Source organism: Somniosus microcephalus, chromosome 10, assembly GCF_052327205.1.
Source record: "Somniosus microcephalus isolate GS21.2 chromosome 10, FLI_Smic_1.0, whole genome shotgun sequence".
In the NCBI taxonomy this organism is placed as follows: Eukaryota; Metazoa; Chordata; class Chondrichthyes; order Squaliformes; family Somniosidae; genus Somniosus; species Somniosus microcephalus.
Window position 1 is genome coordinate 219,027,128 of NC_140996.1, and position 20,107 is coordinate 219,047,234.

Below are 20,107 nucleotides of genomic sequence, written 5' to 3' on the forward strand. Positions count from 1 at the left end.
CCCCATCGGGAAGATAGAGGTAAAGGTGGTCCACAAGGGCAAAGAAAGCCGAGGAATGGACTTATATGTGCTACCTGAGGGAGGTCCACCACTACTGGGACGGGAGTGGATTAGGAAAATAAATATGGACTGGCATTCCTTAAAAGCACTAACGGTAGATTCCGGTAAAAAAGATGTCAAACCTAAACGATTGTCCAGAATATTGGACGATGCTAAAGAGGTGTTCCAACAGGGACTGGGAACACTGAGAGGAATTACGGCAAACATCAAGGTTGAAGAACATGCAAACCCGAAATTTTTCAAAGCCAGACCGGTACCTTTTGCGATACGACCTGCTGTGGAAGCTGAGCTGGAAGGGCTAGAACGTTCAGGAGTACTGTCTAAGGTAGACTGGAGTGAGTGGGCCACGCCCATTGTTCCCGTCATGAAGCGTTCATCGAGCAACAAGCCGGGGGAACCGGGGAAGGTTCGCATCTGTGGAGATTTCAAGATCACTGTTAATCCGGTGCTTCACACGGTGCAGTATCCGCTTCCGCGGATTGAGGATATCTCCGCTTCGTTGTCTGGCGGGAAACACTTCACCAAGATAGACCTGGCGCAGGCGTACTTACAGATGGAAGTTGAGGAAGAGTCACGCCAGTATCTCACGATCAACACGCATAGAGGCTTGTACCGGTATAATAGACTGGTTTTTGGAGTGGCATCGGCTCCAGCAATTTGGCAGAGGGCCATGGAGCAGGTATTACAGGGAATTCCAGGCACACAATGTTACCTGGACGATATTCTGATTACAGGAGATGATGATGAGGAACACCTTGCAAATTTGGAACTGGTGCTCACCAGATTGAAAGAATATGGACTTCGAGTTAATCGCCAGAAATGTGAGTTCTTTCAGAAGCGGATCTCGTACTGTGGTCATGTCATTGACCAGGAGGGGCTTCATAAGTCTCCTGACAAGATCGAAGCTGTTGTGAAGGCTCCCGCTCCGGATAATGTATCCCAGTTGAGGTCGTTCCTAGGGTTGATTAACTATTACCATAAGTTTCTGCCAAATTTATCCACGGTGCTGCACCCGCTGAATGCTCTTTTGCAGAAGGGAGTACCATGGAAGTGGAGCGAGGACTGTAAGAGGGCCTTTCGCAAAAGCAAGGGATATCGGGAAAAATAGGGACATTGGCAAAGGAGGAACTGACGCAAATCAATATCTCTAAGGATATGGTGTTAAGGAAGCTAAAGGGATTGAAGGTGGACAAATCCCCAGGGCCTGATAACATGCATCCTAGGGTACTGAAGGAGGTGGCCCTAGAGATAGCGGATGCACTAAGGATGATTTTTCAGAATTCATTAGACTCGGGAACAGTGCCGATGGATTGGAGGGTAGCTAACGTTACCCCACTATTCAAGAAGGGGGGTAGGGAAAAAGCAGGTAATTACAGACCTGTAAGCCTTACATCAGTTGTGGGCAAAATGCTGGAGTCCATCATTAAGGATGAAATAGCGGAGCACTTAGCAAATGGGGACAGGATAGGACAGAGTCAACATGGATTTACAAAGGGTAAATCGTGCTTGACTAATCTATTGGAATTTTTTGAGGGAGTAACTGGTAGAATAGATGGGGGAGAGCCAGTAGATGTGGTGTACCTGGACTTCCAAAAGGCCTTCGATAAGGTCCCACATAAAAGATTAGCATGGAAAATTGAGGCTCATGGGATAAAGGGGAAAGTTTTGGCGTGGATAGGGAACTGGCTGTCAGATAGAAAACAGAGAGTTGGAATAAACGGCTCATTTTCTGAATGGCAGGCAGTAACAAGTGGGGTACCACAGGGATCTGTCCTGGGCCCCCAGCTGTTCACAATTTACATTAATGACCTGGATCAGGGAGTCGGATGCAGCATTTCCAAATTTGCAGACGACACTAAACTAGGAGGTGGGGTGGGCTCAGAGGAAGAGACCAGGAAGCTCCAGAGCGATTTGGACAGACTGGGCGATTGGGCGGATAAATGGCAGATGCACTATAATGTGGACAAGTGCGAAGTTATCCACCTTGGGTGCAGGAACGGGAGGGCAAATTATTATTTAAATGGCAATAGATTGGGAGAGGGGGAAGTACAGAGAGACCTGGGTGTTCTTGTACACCAGTCACTGAAGGCGAGCATGCAGGTGCAACAGGCGGTCAAGAAGGCAAACGGTATGCTGGCCTTCATAGCAAAAGGGTTAGAATACAGGAACAGGGATACCTTGCTGCAGCTGTACAGGGCACTGGTGAGACCACACCTCGAGTACTGTGTACAGTTTTGGTCGCCTCATCTGAGGAAGGATGTTCTTGCCATGGAGGGGGTGCAGCGGCGATTCACCAGGCTGATACCAGGAATGGCGGGAATGACCTATGAGGAGAGACTATGTAGTTTAGGGATGTACACACTGGAGTTTAGAAGATTGAGAGGGGACCTCATAGAAGTGTATAAAATTCTGACAGGTCTAGACAGACTGGATGCAGAAGGAATGTTTCCCTTGGCGGGTGAGAACAGAACTAGAGGACATAATTTAAGGATAAGGGCTAAACCATTTAGGACAGAGATGAGGGGGAATTTCTTCACTCAGAGAGTGGTGAACCTGTGGAACTCATTGCCACAGAGGGCAGTGTACGCCAGCTCATTAAATATATTTAAGAGGGAATTAGATATATTTCTACGGGCAAAAGGGGTTAAGGGTTACGGAGAGAAGGCGGGGACGGGATACTGAATTAAAGGATCAGCCATGATCTCATTAAATGGCGGAGCAGGCACGAAGGGCCGAATGGCCTACTCCTGCTCCTATCTTCTATGTATCTATGTATCTATGATCACCTCAGAGGAAGTGTTGGCTCACTTCAACCCAACGCTGCTTATTCGTTTGGCTTGTGATGCTTCTCCATATGGTATTGGGGCAGTACTCTCACACAAGTTGCCAAATGGCCTGGAGAGGCCAGTTGCATTCGCATCCAGATCATTGACCTCCGCTGAGCGCAACTATGCTCAGATAGATAGGGAGGCTCTCAGCCTTGTGTGGGGAGTAAAGAAGTTTAATCATTACCTGCAGGGCCAAAAGTTTACGCTTCTGACAGACCACCAGCCGTTGGTTTCCATTTTTAACCCTAAGAAGGGTGTTTCGGTGATGACAGCACAGAGACTCCAGAGATGGTCCCTTTTCCTAGGGGCACATCAATATCAGATCGAATTCAAAGGTACAAAGCAGCATGGTAATGCTGATGGGCTGTCGCGCCTGCCACTACCTACAGAGGAGGGGGCACCGACGGTTGACCCTGTTGAGTTATTTCACTTGACCATCATCGAATGTTTACCAGTCACCAATGCAAGTATTGAAAGAGAAACCAGGAACGACCCGACACTGTCCCGGGTCTACGAAGTGACAGTGAAGGGATGGCCAGCACATGGTGATCCACTGTTACCGGCATTCTCAGCAAGACGAGAACAGCTGTCCGTCTGTCAAGGAACATTGATGTATGGAACAAGGGTGATTATTCCTCCTAAGTTAAGAGAGAGAGTTCTAAAGGAACTGCATGAAGGTCATCTGGGGGGAGTCAAGATGAAAAGCCTTGCTAGGGCTTATGTGTGGTGGCCGGGTATCGACCAACAGATAGAGGATCTGACGAAAAGCTGCTCAGGGTGCCAAAAAGTGCAAAATGCACCTCCGATTGCACCGCTGCATCCATGGGAATGGCCTTCAACCCCATGGCAACGTGTACATATTGACTTTGCTGGTCCATTCATGGAATGTGGACGCACATTCTAAATGGCCAGAAGTGATTAAGATGACTACCACTACCTCGGAAAAGACGATCGCGGTGCTAAGAACGATATTTGCAAGAAATGGATTGCCAGAACAAATATGTTCAGACAACGGACCGCAGTTCGTGTCAGAAGAATTCCAGAAATTCATGAAGAAGAATGGGGTGAAACATTATATCTCTGCCCCATATCATCCAGCTACAAACGGGTTGGCCGAGAGTTTTGTACAAACGTTCAAAAAAGCAATAAAGGCCATGAGCGAAGATCAGATTCCACTACAACACAAGGTGGACAAATTCCTACTGGCATATCGAAACGCCACTCATGCAGTGACAAACCAAAGTCCTGCCATGATGTTCTATAACAGGAGGTTGCGGTCCAGGTTGGACTTGTTAAAACCAAATGTGCGGAGGGAAGTTGAAAACAAACAGTTCCAGCATATAAATAACAAGACCACTCGGAGTTTCGAAATAGGACAACCAGTGTTAGCCCGGGACTATAAAAACGAGAAATGGCAATCTGGAACAATTCGGGCCAGACAAGGACCCCTGATGTACACGGTAGATATTGGTGAAAATGTAATACGGCGTCATGCTGACCAACTGGTAGAATCGAGAACAAGGGTCGAACCCAGGGTTACGGCAGAGACAACCGTGGAAGAAGTTAGTGAACCTGAAGCATCTACCTCAGAAGTGAATGTACCTGAGGATGATTTCCAATCCATAAGAAATCAACTAGATGAGTCACCCCAGCAACGAGAATCAGAGACCCCTGAAAGGCGTTATCCAACTCGAATCAGGAGGCCTCCTCAGAGACTGAATCTTTGAACTGTTTTGCATGAAGTTGTATATATATATATCTATATGTTATTATGTTATGTTAAATGGGGATATAACTGTTAAGCTAAAAAGGGAGGATTGTGGTGTATGTAACCTGTTCCACCTTAAGGTAGTTCTCTTAAGAGATGTACTACTTTCTCTTGGCTGCTGTATACTGTAATACCGGTGGTGACCACACCGGTATATAAACGTTGTGTAGGGATTTGCTGGGCAGTTCAGCCCTGACCTCCGAATAGTAAAGACCTGTTAAAGTTATTCTTGTGGTCTGTGTCCAGTGATTTATAATAAGCATAACTGGGACACACAGACTTAACAAAGAACATAAGAACATAAGAAATAGGAGCAGGAGTAGGCCAATTGGCCCCTCGAGCCTGCTCCGCCATTCAATAAGATCATGGCTGATCTGATCCTAACCGCCAATCCACTATGACAGGACTATCTCCTGAATCTAACAGAATTAGACACACGAAACAGGAGCAGGATCAGGCTACACGGCCCCTGGGCCCGCTCCGCTACCCACAGGGCCATGAGCGATCCGAACCCAGACTCATGTCCAAATTCCTGCCCGCTCCCCGTAACCCTTAATTCCCTTTTCTTCTAGGAAACTGTCTATTTCTGTTTTAAATTTATGTAATGATGTGGCTTCAACAGCTTTTTGGGGCAGCATATTCCATGGACCTACCCCACCCTCTGAGTGAAGTAGTTCCTCCTCATCTCAGTTTTGAAGGAGCAGCCCCTTATTCTAAGACTATGCCGCCTAGTTCTAGTTTCACCCATCATCTGGAACATCCTCCCTGCATCCACCCGATCCAACCCCTTCACAATCTTATATGTTTCAATAAGATCGCCTCTCATTCTTCTGAACTCCAATGAGTAGAGTCCCAATCTACTCAACCTCTTCTCATATGTCCATCCCCTCATCCCCGGGATTAGCCGAGTGAACCTTCTTTGTACTGACTCGAGAGCAAGTATGTCTTTTCTTAAGTATGGACACCAAAACTGTATGCAATATTCCAGGTGCGGTCTCACCAATACCTTGTACAACTGAAGCAATACCTCCCTATTTTTATATTCTATCCCCCGAGCAATGAAAGCCAACATTCCATTGGCCTTCTTAATCACTTGCTGCACCTGCATACTAACCTTTTGAGTTTCGTGCACCAGGACCCCCAGATCCCTTTGTACTTCAGTACTTTCCAGTTTCTTGCCATTAAGATAATAACTTGCTCTACGATTTTTCCTGCCAAAGTGCATAACCTCACACTTTCCAGTATTGTATTCCATCTGCCAAATCTCTGCCCACTTACTTAGCCTGTCTATGTCCCCTTGCAGGTTTTTTATGTGGTTTAACTGGTTTATAGTAATTTACCTGGCCAGCAGCCTATGCCTCTGAGCTCTGACCAATTCCAACCTTTTACCTGGTTTATGGTAATTCACCTGGTCAGCAGCCTTTTGCTGCTGCACTCTAAACCAATTTACAAACAGCAGTTTCGAATCGCTACCCCTCCTTCAGTTCTGAGTGGAGGAACTTATAATTAATGATATTAAAATGGACAAGGGTTTGGATGAGAGAAAACTCAAGTTTATTACCTAAATAAACTACAATCAAAAGAATAAACTATACCACACGAACACAGTAATTACAGTAAAACTATATAACAGGGGGTTGTAGACGGCGAAAACAAGGGATACAATGGCTACAATGTTATTTAAACAATCTTAGCAATTCCCTTAAATCACCATCCCCCAAACTCCTGCTAGGTTGCCTTGCCGAGGAGTCAGAACACCCTGCTCACCTGTGGTCCAGCGAAATAAAGAGAACAATAGCTTCTCAGCAGCTATCTTTATACCTGGTGAGGTCCTGCCGTTCTGCCCTGCAAGGGCTATGTGCAAAATTCCCCACCCAAAGGGTCCAATGCACAAGAGAAAGCTATGATTGGCTAACTCAGAGTGGTTGGACTGGGTTAATGTGTCTTCCGGAGCTCCCTGGGCTGAAACAAAAGGGAAATACAACTGCTCTATTGCCCAGAATGCTAGGTGATTTAGACCCATTCAGTTCTTAAACAGATCCCATTCAAGATACAAAAGTCTCTTCTGCCGTTTAGATGTATCCACTCGATATACAAACAAATGCTAATAGCATTCAATTGCTTTGTAAACAAAGCATTGTCCTGTGGTAACGTTTTGTCTCCATTGAACCTTACTTCCAGACACAGAAAGCTGCATTCCAAGCCCCTTTGTCTTCGGCCATGTGGTGTGACAGCCATTTTTATCCCTGGAAATTTAAAAGCACAACGCCCAGGGATTCTTTAATCAAAAAAATTAATCTTCAGAACTATAAATTATTGCGAATTCTTACAGTCCGCCCTTGGATACTTCCAGCTTGCTTGTAGTATCCTCTTGAAGAAATGAGCAATAATTTCTGACCCCTCACAAACAACCATCCCCTGTATTTACCTAATAGCTATCTGCCACTGATCAACGTCCCATCTATTCCCCTTAAATTCAAGAAAAAAAACCATGGTACGGTCGGCATCTTACAGATACTTCAGTTTTCAATAAGGGGTCTCATACCCCTACACGCTTGTAAAATTATACAATGTAAACCAAATTTACAAACACCTTTTACATTATAACTTATTACAAAATGTAATCAAAATGATCCCAAGCACGGAGAGGGTCCTACGCCTCTGCTCAACTTGGGGCTGTAACACAAGATACAAAAAAACATTAAACATTTGAAACAACATGCTTAAATAAAACCCTGACCATCACGTGCCGATGATGGGTCGCGAAATTCGAGTGGGTATTGCTCCTCCCGCCCGGGCAGTAAAAGTACCTTCCACCCCCCTGTTGATTGTCTTAAACTTTAAAACAGGCAGAATGGATTTACAGACCAGCCTGCTCCGCCAGCCCCGAGCCGTTCCCTTGTCCTTTTGTGAAGGCGGGGTACCCCTCCTGTTTAAAATATACCTTAGCTCAGACCGAGACCGGGGAGCATGGGATCACGACTCCCAGTCCCTCCCCCTCCCGTCTTCCCTCGACTGGCTGCAGAAAATGATGGGTGCCTGTGTGGCAGCACTCCCTGGCCCCACACAAACTTGGATCCCAGATCCGGCCACACACTCATCCTTCCCAGCCGCACTTACCCTCTAACTTTGCCCGTGGGCCCACGGGTGAGTTCCTCCCTTCCCCGAACGCACCCACACAACTCTTGGGTCTCCCCCTCCCCTATACAATCTTTCCCGGGCCATCACCACCCACTCCCGGGGAACGCATCCCTATGACCAGGCACCCGCGCTTCCCCATCATGACTCCTCAACAGCGAGGTCTCCCACAAGTGAACTTCAGTCAGGATGGTGCTGGGTTGGGGGCTGTGCCCCATCCAGCTGGGGCCATCTCCTCCCCGTAGGAGGAGTAGGCAAGTTCCTCCGGACCCTGTCCGGTTTTTCCCGAAGATCGCTGCGGGGTCTCCTGGATTCGTCCGGTGGCGAGGTGATCCCCAACATTCTGTCTCCATATCTTCATTCGATGCCCAGCTCGGGCTGGGCGAACATGGCTGCTTCATTTTCCAATCTCCTGTAAAAACTTAAAAGGACATGCAGCCAGCTCTCACAGACCTGCTGCCTTAGGTGGAGACATGGTCGGGTCCCTTGACCTCGGACCAAAATACAAACATTCGGCACACATGTAAACTTAAACTCTTTAAACTTAAACTTCAAACTGGTTATATGAAACTTAAAATACACCTTAAAAGCACGCTATATTCACACCAAAGCTATAATACAGATGCCACCCGTCTCCGGACGGCCAGGCTAATCTCTGGCACTGTCGCAGATTGCTGCTGGCTGCAGCAAAGCTGGACTGCCTCCTGTCTTTGGTCCCTCGCAGCTTATGGCTGTTGAGTGGGGGCTTCTGTTCTCTGGCTTCTCCCTGGCTCGGGAGACCACCCTACTCCACTGTAAAGTGGGTGACCATGCTTTCTTAGGCTGGGGCACCCGCTGAGACCTTCTGAGGGGTGTCTCTATGGGGGAAACTTTGGCTGGCGGACCCTGAGCTTGGGTCACAGCCCCAGCTGGCTGGGAACCTTCTCCCCCATGTCCAAATAGCCCGCACTGTATAATGTACCTGGCAGCCTGCCGGTTGTAAGATTCGAAATTTTCAGCAATAATCACGCAAGAAAACAGGATAAAATAAGACAGTTTATTGACCAAAGTAAGCTTGCACAGAAAAACCTTTGATAAAAGGGCATACAAAATGGCCGCCGGGCCTCGTGATCAGTTTCTGGACCATTTGATTTCTGTTACTGCAAGCCAGACAGGCTTGTGGATTGAAAACAGTAAGCCCGCGAAAACCAGTATCGGGAAACTGAAACTCAGGGAAACAGCATACATATTCAATGGATTCTAAGTACAGGACGGTTTCAGGCAAACAGGATGGGGCCCATCAAGATATGGGCGGACAATGCATGAACACTTATACCCATTTAATGTACAAAGGAGAAACCGTTTAACAGCCATCAAGGGAAATCTCCAGACCGATCAATATGCAAACCGAGTCACGGTGACAATGTAAAAGACATTAAAAGACATTATCGGCCAGGAAGGCCAGTTAAGTTATCACCGGCTCCCGTTACAAGACAAAGCGCCCCTGCATAGATTTCTGCCCGCCAAAATATTACAAAGACTGGACTATGATCTGGCGGGAGATAAGGCTGGCCCAAAAAGGGTATAAATATGGATTTTGAAAAGTCCATCAGCCTGGCCTGCCCTGCCCTCTCTTCCACCTCGGTAGCTTCGGAATCGATAAAGACGCTTCAGACGGACAACTTCGGGAAAAAGACAACGTGGTCGGTGTTCAGCCAGACAAGGCTCGGTCACGACGGGAAGACGACGAGGGTGGCCTGGGTGCTGTTGTCGGGAGATCATCGACGACCCAGGCCGAAGGAGAAGACACCCTCGGGAAAAACCGACGATCCAGGTCGGATAAAAGGGACATTCCGAGCCTAGCCAGGCAAGGCCTCGACACGTGCATCCATTTCTTCAATATCACATTGGTGGCAGGGACTGTTCCATGAACCCAAATCCACAACAGACTTGGTGGATTTCAGCCATGATGAGCGTTCATCGAGGCTGTGTCCACTGCCTCATCGCCTGAGAGAGAGAAAAACAAGCTGCGCCAGAAGTTTCCAAATCCACGTGACGACGGAAAGCTGTGCCAGAAAGGCTGCGAACCCCTCCTTTTGCGATTCTGATAGTGGTGAGCATGATCCCGAGTTCCTCAAGTCGAAACTTAGTTTAGGTATTTAGGGGAGGGAGTAAGGTTAAATCGTAATGTGTTTCCCTTTTTACGACGTGCCGTGTGTTCCCCATTTCCATAGAGTCAAGTTCATAAATTTGTGCACGATTGTAGTTACTTTAATCTGTGCCTATGACATGTATTTTGTAATGCTTCAAACGGTTTAAAAATAAAAGCATCCATTTCGTGCTATTCAACCTGGTCTATTGAGTCCTTTCTCTGCACTACAGTTCTCTGCATCTAAGTCCAAGGTCTAGAACCGTAGGGGAGAGTGGGTCGAACCACTCAAGGGTAATTATTGCACAAAGCCTGGCAGGAGACCAGAACGAGCAAGAGAAACCCCCTACACGGTGCAAATCTCTCTCTGGGTTTGTCTGCTCTTCCCTGCCCACTCCTGTGCTGGGGGCAGGTGTACTCTCACCACCCGCTGCTGGTGGCTGGAAATTTTCCTCCCCGTGTTTAAAACCTGGTGTCAACTCCCTCCCTATGTTTCCTGCAAGAGGGATTGCTATCCCTGTCCCCCCAGGGTCCCACATCATGGGGGGAACCATTCTAGAGGCTGGCTGGGAAGCTGGTCCCTTTAAACAGGCCACTGCACCTGCGTGAATCTGCTGTTCGGAAGACTGGGGGGTTCCTGTCTCCAGACCAGTGACTGCGCATGCGCGGGCAGTTTCCACGCGATCTTCTGTGAATGAATGGGCAGCAGCCTGCTGATTTCTAATCCCAGGCTGCTGTTTCTCCATTTCTGAGCCACATAATCCTTTTAAATTTGAACTTTGGGCAAAACTAGGGTCCCACTGGGGTAGGGAAGTGTTCCAATTTGTGGGCTGGACAACTTTTCCCTTAGAACAAGCCACAGTGCCTGTTTTTAGAGGCTGTGAACTTGAACTTGCATGGACAGCAAACTCATGTTCCCTCACCCAAGTGGCTTGAAATAGTGAATTTTGGACCTGCCTTTCGTCTGGGGCCAAAACGATCCCCTGTGTGCCTCCCTTGTCCCGGATTTCTGCTACTGGACTTGCTCTACAGGGGTCCCAGAACTCTCCTTCCCTGTTCCCTGGCTTAAACAGCTTACTCTGAACATGAATGGCTCCTCCCCCCACACAAGCCACAGTGCTTGCCTGTGAACTCGAACTTGCTGTGGGCTGAGGATTCCTATTCTCAGGCTCACTCCTCACGGGCGGACCGTACCTCCGTTGTTGGAGGGGGTACACTGGTCCTGGTCCCCGCCTGCCTAGCGGGACCTGCTGGTGTTCTCCTACCACCCCATTGTCCACCCCTCCTCGCTGCCAGAGCTCCTCAAGACTCGGAGCTGTGGGCTGCGGTCTTGGGGTCTCTAATTCCCAATCCAGCACCGTTCTGGGTGCTGCCTGTGGGATGGTTCTACTTGGGCTGCCAGTAAAATCCGGCTGACCTGCCTTCGGGCTGATCAAGCAAATCATTCCCCTTGCTACCTTTAAAGCCATGTTAAGGCTTTCTATCTCTGCCCTATAGGGGCCATGATCTGCTTCACCAAACCTGGCATTCTCTTCCCGCAGTCTCATCTCATTTTCCCTGGCCTCAGTGATTTGGTACTTTAGGAATTCTATCTCATTTCTCACATGGCTCTCTCCCTCACTAGCTTCTTGGGTGAGGTGTGCATTCTCCTCTTGTAGCCTCATCTCACTGTCCCTAGCCTCTGTGACTTACTGCACAAGGCGCTCTATAAATGCCTGGCATTTCGTGGCCTCTAGTGTGAGGCGTGCATTCTCTTCCCGCACCCTCATTCCACTAGCTCTGGCCTCATACACCTCTCTGAGGCGTTCTACCTCCGCCTGGCATTTTTCAAGCTGGGACTCCCGATTCTTGGCATCTTTAATCTCCTCCTGCACCCTCTTCTCACCCTTCTTAACCCAGCCACCTATACCATGATAGGTCAGCTTACACACTGCTGCTAACATCCGCAGGGCTACCCACATACTGAAAACAATGAGAGAAACAAGAGCTGATGCTTTCTCCAGATCCAGACCACTTATTAAATCAAAAACTGCCTCCGCTCCAACCTGGCTTGCCATTTGTAAGGGGGGCATCTTTTAACTGGTTTATGGTAGTTTACCTGGCCAGCAGCCTTTGCCTCTGAGTTCTGACCAATTCCAAACTTTTACCTGGTTTACGGTAATTCACCTGGTCAGCAGCCTTTTGCTGCTGCACTCTAAACCAATTTACAAACAGTGGTTTCGAATCGCTACCCCTCCTTCAGTTCTGAGTGGAGGAACTTATAATTAATGATATTAAAACGGACAAGTGGTTTGGATGAGAGAAAACTCAAGTTTATTACCTAAATAAACTACAATCAAAAGAATAAACTATACCACACGAACACAGTAATTACAGTAAAACTATATAACAGAGGGTTGCAGATGGCGAAAACGAGGGATACAATGGCTACAATGTTATTTAAACAATCTTAGCAATTCCCTTAAATCACCACCCCAAACTCCTGCTAGGTTGCCTTGCCGAGGAGTCAGAACACCCTGCTCACCTGTGGTCCAGCGAAGTAAAGAGAACAATAGCTTCTCAGCAGCTATCTTTTATACCTGGTGAGGTCCTGCCGTTCTGCCCTGCAAGGGTTGTGTGCAAAATTCCCCGCCCAAAGGGTCCAATACACAAGAGAAAGCTGTGATTGGCTAACTCAGAGTGGTTGGACTGGGTTAATGTGTCTTCCGGAGCTCCCTGGGCTGAAACAAAAGGGAAATACAACTGCTCTATTGTCCAGAATGCTAGGTGATTTAGACCCATTCAGTTCTTAAACAGATCCCATTCAAGATACAAAAGTCTCTTCTGCAGTTTAGATGTATCCACTCGATATACAAACAAATGCTAATAGCATTCAATTGCTTTGTAAACAAAGCATTGTCCTGTGGTAATGTTTTGCCTCCATTGAACCTTACTTCCAGACACAGAAAGCTGCTTTCCAAGCCCCTTTGTCTTCGGCCATGTGGTATGACAGCCATTTTTATCCCTGGAAATTTAAAAGCACAACGCCCAGGGATTCTTTAATCAAAAAAATTAATCTTCAGAACTGTAAATTATTGCGAATTCTTACAGTAAGAAACCCAGGGTCAAGAAATCTGGAAAATTTCTCTCTGACCTCCCCTCAGTCCCGGAAACCAGGCTGACCATGCTCCTGTTACCTGGTAAATCACTTTAAATCTTGCGCAACTGTGATTCTTAATTCAGAGAACTGATTGAGGAACAATGTTCATCAGTTCACCCACTTGGCACAGCCCCCTGCTGCATTGCTTCTCCAGTCGCCTGAAGACCACCACCAGGACCACCAAAGGCGCTCGGCATTTAAGCGATGATCAAGGCCGTTGACCAATGTTTAGGAAAGAAAGGAGAAACGTGAACAAGTGATTGGATGTCAGAGCCAGTAAAAAGAAACAGAGACGTTCACCCTGTTGTAAACGCTGAATGCCAAATAAAATAGAGATGAAATGAAGGCAAATTAAGATAAATAAATGGAGTACCAAAGTGGCATACTGGAGGGAATTACAGTGAGCCTGGCTCATGAAATCGAAACCATAGGCCTTGCAATTTCAAAAAATCTTTTTGACTTGACGGTATGCTACTACGGTTACAACATTACCTTGAGGCAGCTGCAAGGCAAGACTCTAAAAGCTGAAGCTGCGTTGAATCAAATCAAATAAAAATGATGTCGTTTATTTACCACCTTACAAAATAACAGGTCGCGTTCCCACTGAATAATGCAGAACTGTTCAAGAGGTGGAAGAAAAATGGTTTCAGTGCATGAAAATCCAGGTTTATCATTTTTTTTAAATTACTGTTTACTCCCCTCATAGTGTCCAGTTCCGCAGGGATTGCCATCCCTATGGAACCTCACCCTATATTCTTCATGAGTGATGTTTGGCAGTGAGTGTCGAGGGCTTTCCACCCATGAGACATTACAGCCATGGAGGGGGGAGGTGGAGGGGAAGCCAAGCTAACATTTCACCTCCCCAACCCAGGGGAACTGTGACCTTTGCGGTCTTACTGCTGCCTTGCCCGAGATCAGCTAGCTCACAACAGGCCAAAGGATCAAACGCGGATAAACAAATCTTACATAAACAAATCAATCTCTCCAGGTTCCCCTACCTTCCATTTACCACAATTATCAGTTTTTCGTTCCACACCCACTGACGTAAATCAGCCATTCATGAAAGAAAGACTTATGAAATAATACTGAGCGGCCTGCGGGTGGCGCTGTCCAGGGTGAGTATAAATACTCGGGCACGGGCCCAGCTTGCGCAGGACATTCTTAACAGGAACTAGTGAAGGACACAACTAGACCTCCATGTTGTAAAACAGTTGATTAAAGCTTTATTTAACACTTAGACCAAGTGCCTAGTAGTTTTCCTACGTCACCCACCCTACTCTGGAGACCCCTATTTGCAAGTCCTGTCCTGCCTAATTGATCCTGTAGCAAAGGAACCTCTCTGCACCCCCATTTCCACCTCAACGAATGTGACCATTTTTCCAAGCCAACCCTTCAACGTCAACATGTTTTTCCTTTTGCGATTCCATTTCTGAATCTCACTTTGTGTGAGTTAGGTGCACAAACTTGAATTGGGTAGATGTTTTACGGCCCGACTGGATTTTTAGCGAGTCAGTACTTTCATCTTTTATGCAGCCAGGTGTGTGTGGAAATGAGATTTTGGCCAAAGGATGCGAGTAACCATCTCACATCAGTCAAAGGAGCTGGGCTCTGGAAAACACATGCCAACTAGTCAGGCTTTCTGGGCCTAGGTCTGCGTGTCAGCACCTGCTCACAAAAATCAGTTCAGATTGGGTTCCTCCCCCCCCCTCGGGGACATTCCTGCTTGAGTCTTGTGTAGGGGGCATCTTTTACCTGGTTTACGGTAATTTACCTTCCTTTACCTGGTTTACGGTAATTTACCTGGTCAAGCAGCCCTTTTTTCCACTGCACTGAGACTAATACCAAACAGCGGTTTCGAATCGCTAAACCCACCCTTCCAGTTCTGACTGGAGGAACTTATAATTAATGATATATTAAAAACGGAAAATGATCTGGATGTGAGAAAGTCAAATTTTATTAACTAAAGAAAACTACACCATACGATCAATGTAAAATTGCTTAACAGGGGAAGGCAGATGGCAAAAACGAGGGATAAATGGCTACAATGTATGTCTTACAATCAGCAATTTCCCTTAACTTATCACCCCTCTAACTCCTTAATAGATTGCTTTGCTGAAGAGTCAGAAACCTGCTCACCTGTGGTTCAAAGAGTAAGAGCAAGAGGAGCTCACCTGCAGTCCAAGGAATAAGAGAGAGATATGCTTCTGAGAAGCTATCTTTATATCCTGGGAGCTCCTGCTGTTTTGGCGCTGAAAAGGTCTGTGTGCAAATTCGCGCCGAAAAGTTCGAATACACAAGAGAAAGGCCATGATTGGCTGATTCAAACAGGCTATTTCCCAGTGGCCAAACTGCTCCCATTGTCTGGAATGGGTGATTCAAACCCATTCAGTTTAAACTGTTCCCTTCCTCAGTTTGAGTGTCCTTTTCAAAAGTCTGGGCTGAGCCTTCGAACCATCTCCAATCACCCTGATGGGTTTTGAATGGGGCTGTATTACTATGTAAACAGAAACCCATTCATTGTGGTCACTCGAAACCACAGCCTCAAGTGGTTTAATCCCTTATGTCAACAAGGTAGCAGTTTCCTGTAAACAAACATTAATTATCTCTGAAGGGAAGGGAAACTCCCTTTTTTTTTGATTGACAGAATTTGACTGCCATTGCCTCCCCTTTTCACAGACATACACGCCTTTGTCCTTGGCCATGCTTTCTGATGGCCATTTTTATCCCTTTGCAATTTACACAGTTCAAAACTCAAGAGTACATTTTTAAAAATAAAATGTGCTGTCTTAAAGTGTGTGACTTTTTCCACGAAGTTCCTCGATTCCGGTGTTGTCCACATGCTGCCCATCTCAATGCAGCCTTTTGCGGTTCTGGGCACGTTTTAAAACATTGTCCAACCCAGAGACAATTTAAAGTCACGCACAGTCTCCGTCCACGATGTGGATTAATATCTCCAGTATCTTCGGGACTGAGGGATTTTGCGAACCCCTACACTTGCCACTAGTGGATGTGGTTGCAGTCCCTGAAGACTGTAAGGTGGGAATTTGTGTGAGAACAAGTGTTCCAGGCTACAGTCTGTGCAACAGCTGGAATCAGTTCCACCAGTGGCAATCAGATAGGAGCGAAGCTGAGAGAAGAATGAAGGGTGGGAGAAATGGATGATGATACCGACGGGAAGGAAACCGGGAAATTGATGGAAAGGCTAAACCTTTATAAAACACTGGTTAGGCCTCAGCTGGAGTTTTGTGTCCAATTCCGGGCACCGCACTTTAGAAAGAATGTCAAGGCCTTAGGGAGGGTGCAGAAGAGATTTACTAGATGAGGGACTTCTGTTACGTGGAGAGACTGGAGAAGCTGGGGTTATTCTCCCTGGAGCAGAGAGGGTTAAGAGGATATTTGAGAGAGGTGTTCAAAATCATAAGCGGTTTTGATAGAGTAAATAAGGAGAAACTGTTTCCAGTGGCAGAAGGGTCGGTAACCAGAGGGACACAGATGTAAGGTGATTGGCAAATGAATCAGAGGCGACGTGAGGAAACATTTATTTACGCAGCGAGTTGTTGTGATCTGGAATGCGCTGCCTGAAAGGGCGGTGGAAGCAGATTCAATAGTAACTTTCAAAAGGGAATTGGATAAATACTTGAAGGGAAACATTTTGCAGGGCTACGGGGAAAGAGCGGGGGAGTGGGACCAGTTGGATACCTCAACCAAAGAGGTACAGACACGATGGGCCAAATGGCCTCCTTCTGTGCTGTATGATTCTATGATTCTATATAGGGGAGAGGGAATGGAAATCAAAGGGCGAAGGAAAGACACTGAAGCTCAGAACAGTTCTCTGGTGGCAAAGGGGGGACAGTCTGGAGTTTGGTGATTTGGGGTGGGAGGAAATAGAATGCCAGCATTAACTGAAAGGGGACGGAGAGTGCCACCATTAACTGGCGGTGGGATGGAAAGAGTGTCAGCATGGTCTTAGATGGCTGGAAGCGGGGTTAAGAATTCCGGCTTGAATGAGCATGGGGGAAGTTTGAACGTGAGGCGGAAGAAGGATTGCAGCATCAACTGGATTGCAGGGAAGAAGAGTATCAGCGTGAACTGGGAAGATTGAAGGAGGTGAGAGTGGGGGTAGGTTTTCAACTTGCTGCCCAGGCCGAAAACTGGCGTTGCAGACCGGCCCCTTGTTCTGCCTGATTTTCACTCCCATTGAAATCAAAGAAACGGGCAGTCGGGCGGCTTCTCAAATGGGCGGCTGTTCTGCCGCATTCGTTTTCCAGCCATGCGGCAATTTGAAAATCGAGCCCGGTGTCTCTGTGAAAGGGCAGGGAGTTGGATATGGTACAGGCTCTCGGGGAGCTGGGTCTGGAAGGAGTTGAGTGCCTTTGTGGAATGGGGTAGGGTGGGCGACGGGCATTTCAAGGAGACCGTTGAGGTAACTTTCTTGGGGAAGGGCTGGTCTGGTGGTCTGTTGAAAATCTAAATGTTGCGTGGGTCCTTCCTCTTGTTTTAGACTAAGATTCCATCAATTGTGTCCTTAAAATGAAGCAAAATGCATCAATTTTAATGTAAAAATCATTAGGGGGCCGTAGCCTTAGATGCCCTCCAGCGATGTACCACCAAACTGGTGCCGCCAACATTTGAATTTCCCCTTTAAGCTTTCGTGTACTTTTCACCTCCTATATGAGTCAAGTAATGGTGACTATACCCACAGCTTAAATTACAAAGCCTGTGTAACTGCTTGTTTTTACGCGCAAAAGCCTTATAATTAGTGTCATTCTTGAGCTGTCAGCAATTTGGCAGCCGTGCCAGCTCTTTTGAAGCTGTTGCCAGCTTTCTAGCTGGTATGTATCTGGACAGGAAGGGATACAAGACGAATCTGGCAGCGTCAATCCAAAGGGGAGAAAGGTTTAGTGAAGTGGTTTAAATGTGCAGAACCTGCTCCGACAGGGGCTCGGGCGTTAAGCACGCCGAGGTAGAGTTTACGCTCGGTCGCGCTGGTTTATTTTGCCGCAATTCGCCTGAAATCGCGCGTAACCCCCCCTGCGAAAGATTACAGAACTTCAAGCGCAAGTTGCGTTCAGCGCAAATCGAGTTTCCGCGATCTTCTGCGCTAGTTTTTAAAAAGCATCGCACCAGCAGCCGGCTGCACCCCCACATCGAATTAATCACCGTTGGGAGTCTCCGCTAATTGCGCTCGTTTGCAGGTCTTCGAGGAGGCTCTAAAGATTAACTGGAACTTTTGGGCGCAAGGTCACAAATAGGCACGTTTTAAAAGCCTTTTAAATAGAATTTTTTTTTGATTTACTAAGAAACTGACTACTGCACCCCAATATAACTAGCAATTGGTTCTGTATATTTTTTTTAAAGTCATTTTCAGTCATTTAAAATTGGGTTACTCAAAGGTGGTGGATTGAGACTGTGATTAAAAATGTTTATTTTTTGTGATAAACCCATTTTCAGCTGTACTAATCAAACTGCACCTCGTTACCACGTTTAAGTATATCGAGGAGCATTTCTCAAAGCAAAGTTTTTCTTTTAAATTATGTTTTTAAACGCTGCCCGATTGCGCTGGTTCAAGGCAGATTTTGCTTTGGGCTATATGCAAATGCAGAAACTCGAGAAAATAAAAACACATTCTCACAACAGGCGCAATTTACGCCCGGATCGCCGACTGCGCCCAAAGTGGAAACTCTACCCCACTGTCCAGTTCGTCACTGAGTCGGATGGATCAGAAGAGCCTTGTGTTACGGTCCATGGTCCGTGCTGAGCTGTGGGAGCTGTTGGGCTACCGTAATTGTTCTCCGTGACCCTCAGCTCTTGTGTGCGGAAGGTGGAATGAGGACAAGGATTCAGTTTGCCTGTGATACACCCACCAAGATTATATAGTTTGCCAATGCTCACTATCTAGGGTCACACGTGGCCACTTGACGTATCAGATTACTCGAGGTTAAGGTTGAGAAGTAGTTAAGAAATCCATTTTACGCGAAAGAATCGCTTGTATTTAGTTCCATTTTATATTAAGCTTTGCAGTTAAGCCTCAGAATTAAAGACTGCAAAAGCAACTAACTGTGCAAGAGGTCACTCCAGGCTTCTCAAATGCCAGCTGGCACATGTTTACATTTAAATTCACTTTTTCACTCTGAACTGGAGACTCAATATCGTTGTTTTGTTAGCAAGACTCTTCTTATGCCTTGTTAACCCTAAAACGCCGACATTTTTCTGTACAACTCGAGACCATAAAACATTAGAATGGAGCTTGAGAGCAGGTAAAGGGTTGTAGAACGCAGATGCCTCTGGAGTATTGCAGCTAGTAACATTATAAATGGGGTTATATCGTAGCCATCGGTTGGGAGATGAAGAAGTGAGTCATCTGGAGGGGTCAGCTGTATGAATAGAGGTCTAGGGCTAGAATTTCCCAGGGCCGTTGAGGCGGGAATGGAGGCGTGTGGGGTGTTACAATCGTGAAATCGGGGGGCACGAACCCATCCCGCCCCCCAACCCGCCTCCATGCCAGTTTCAAAGGAGGCGGATACCCGACCCGCGCTGGGAGCCACCTCCCCAAGGCGGGAAGGGGATTAGTGCCAATTAACTCCCCGTTAACAGGTAGTTAACAGGCAGTTTTTAGCCGAAACCCTATTTTTATCCCTGAAGTGTGGGCTTCCCGACGGCTCCAAACCACGCCAAATTAGCGAGGCGGACCGTCGGGCTGAAGGGCTTGGAGGGTTCGAGATGTCCGGTGTTCAGGTGAATGATAGGTGCATGAGTGCAGAGGTAAGTGTGTTTGGTGTGTGTAAAGTGTTTAAAGAAGTTTTACTTACCTTTACAGCCTTCCTTCCTTCAGGTCTCGGGAGTCCCTCATCTCATCGGCACAGAAAGCAGAATGGCCGCAAGTTGTCAAAACTTGCAGCATTCAACTTTCTGTTCTGGAAAGATCTCTAAATCAGGCTGAGAGGAAGAAATTAACTTAGTGTACAGATTGTCAGTGTTTGACAGCTTCAAAGAGCTGTCAAACGCTAATATTTCATCTGTCAAAAGCTCTTGACAGATGAAATGTC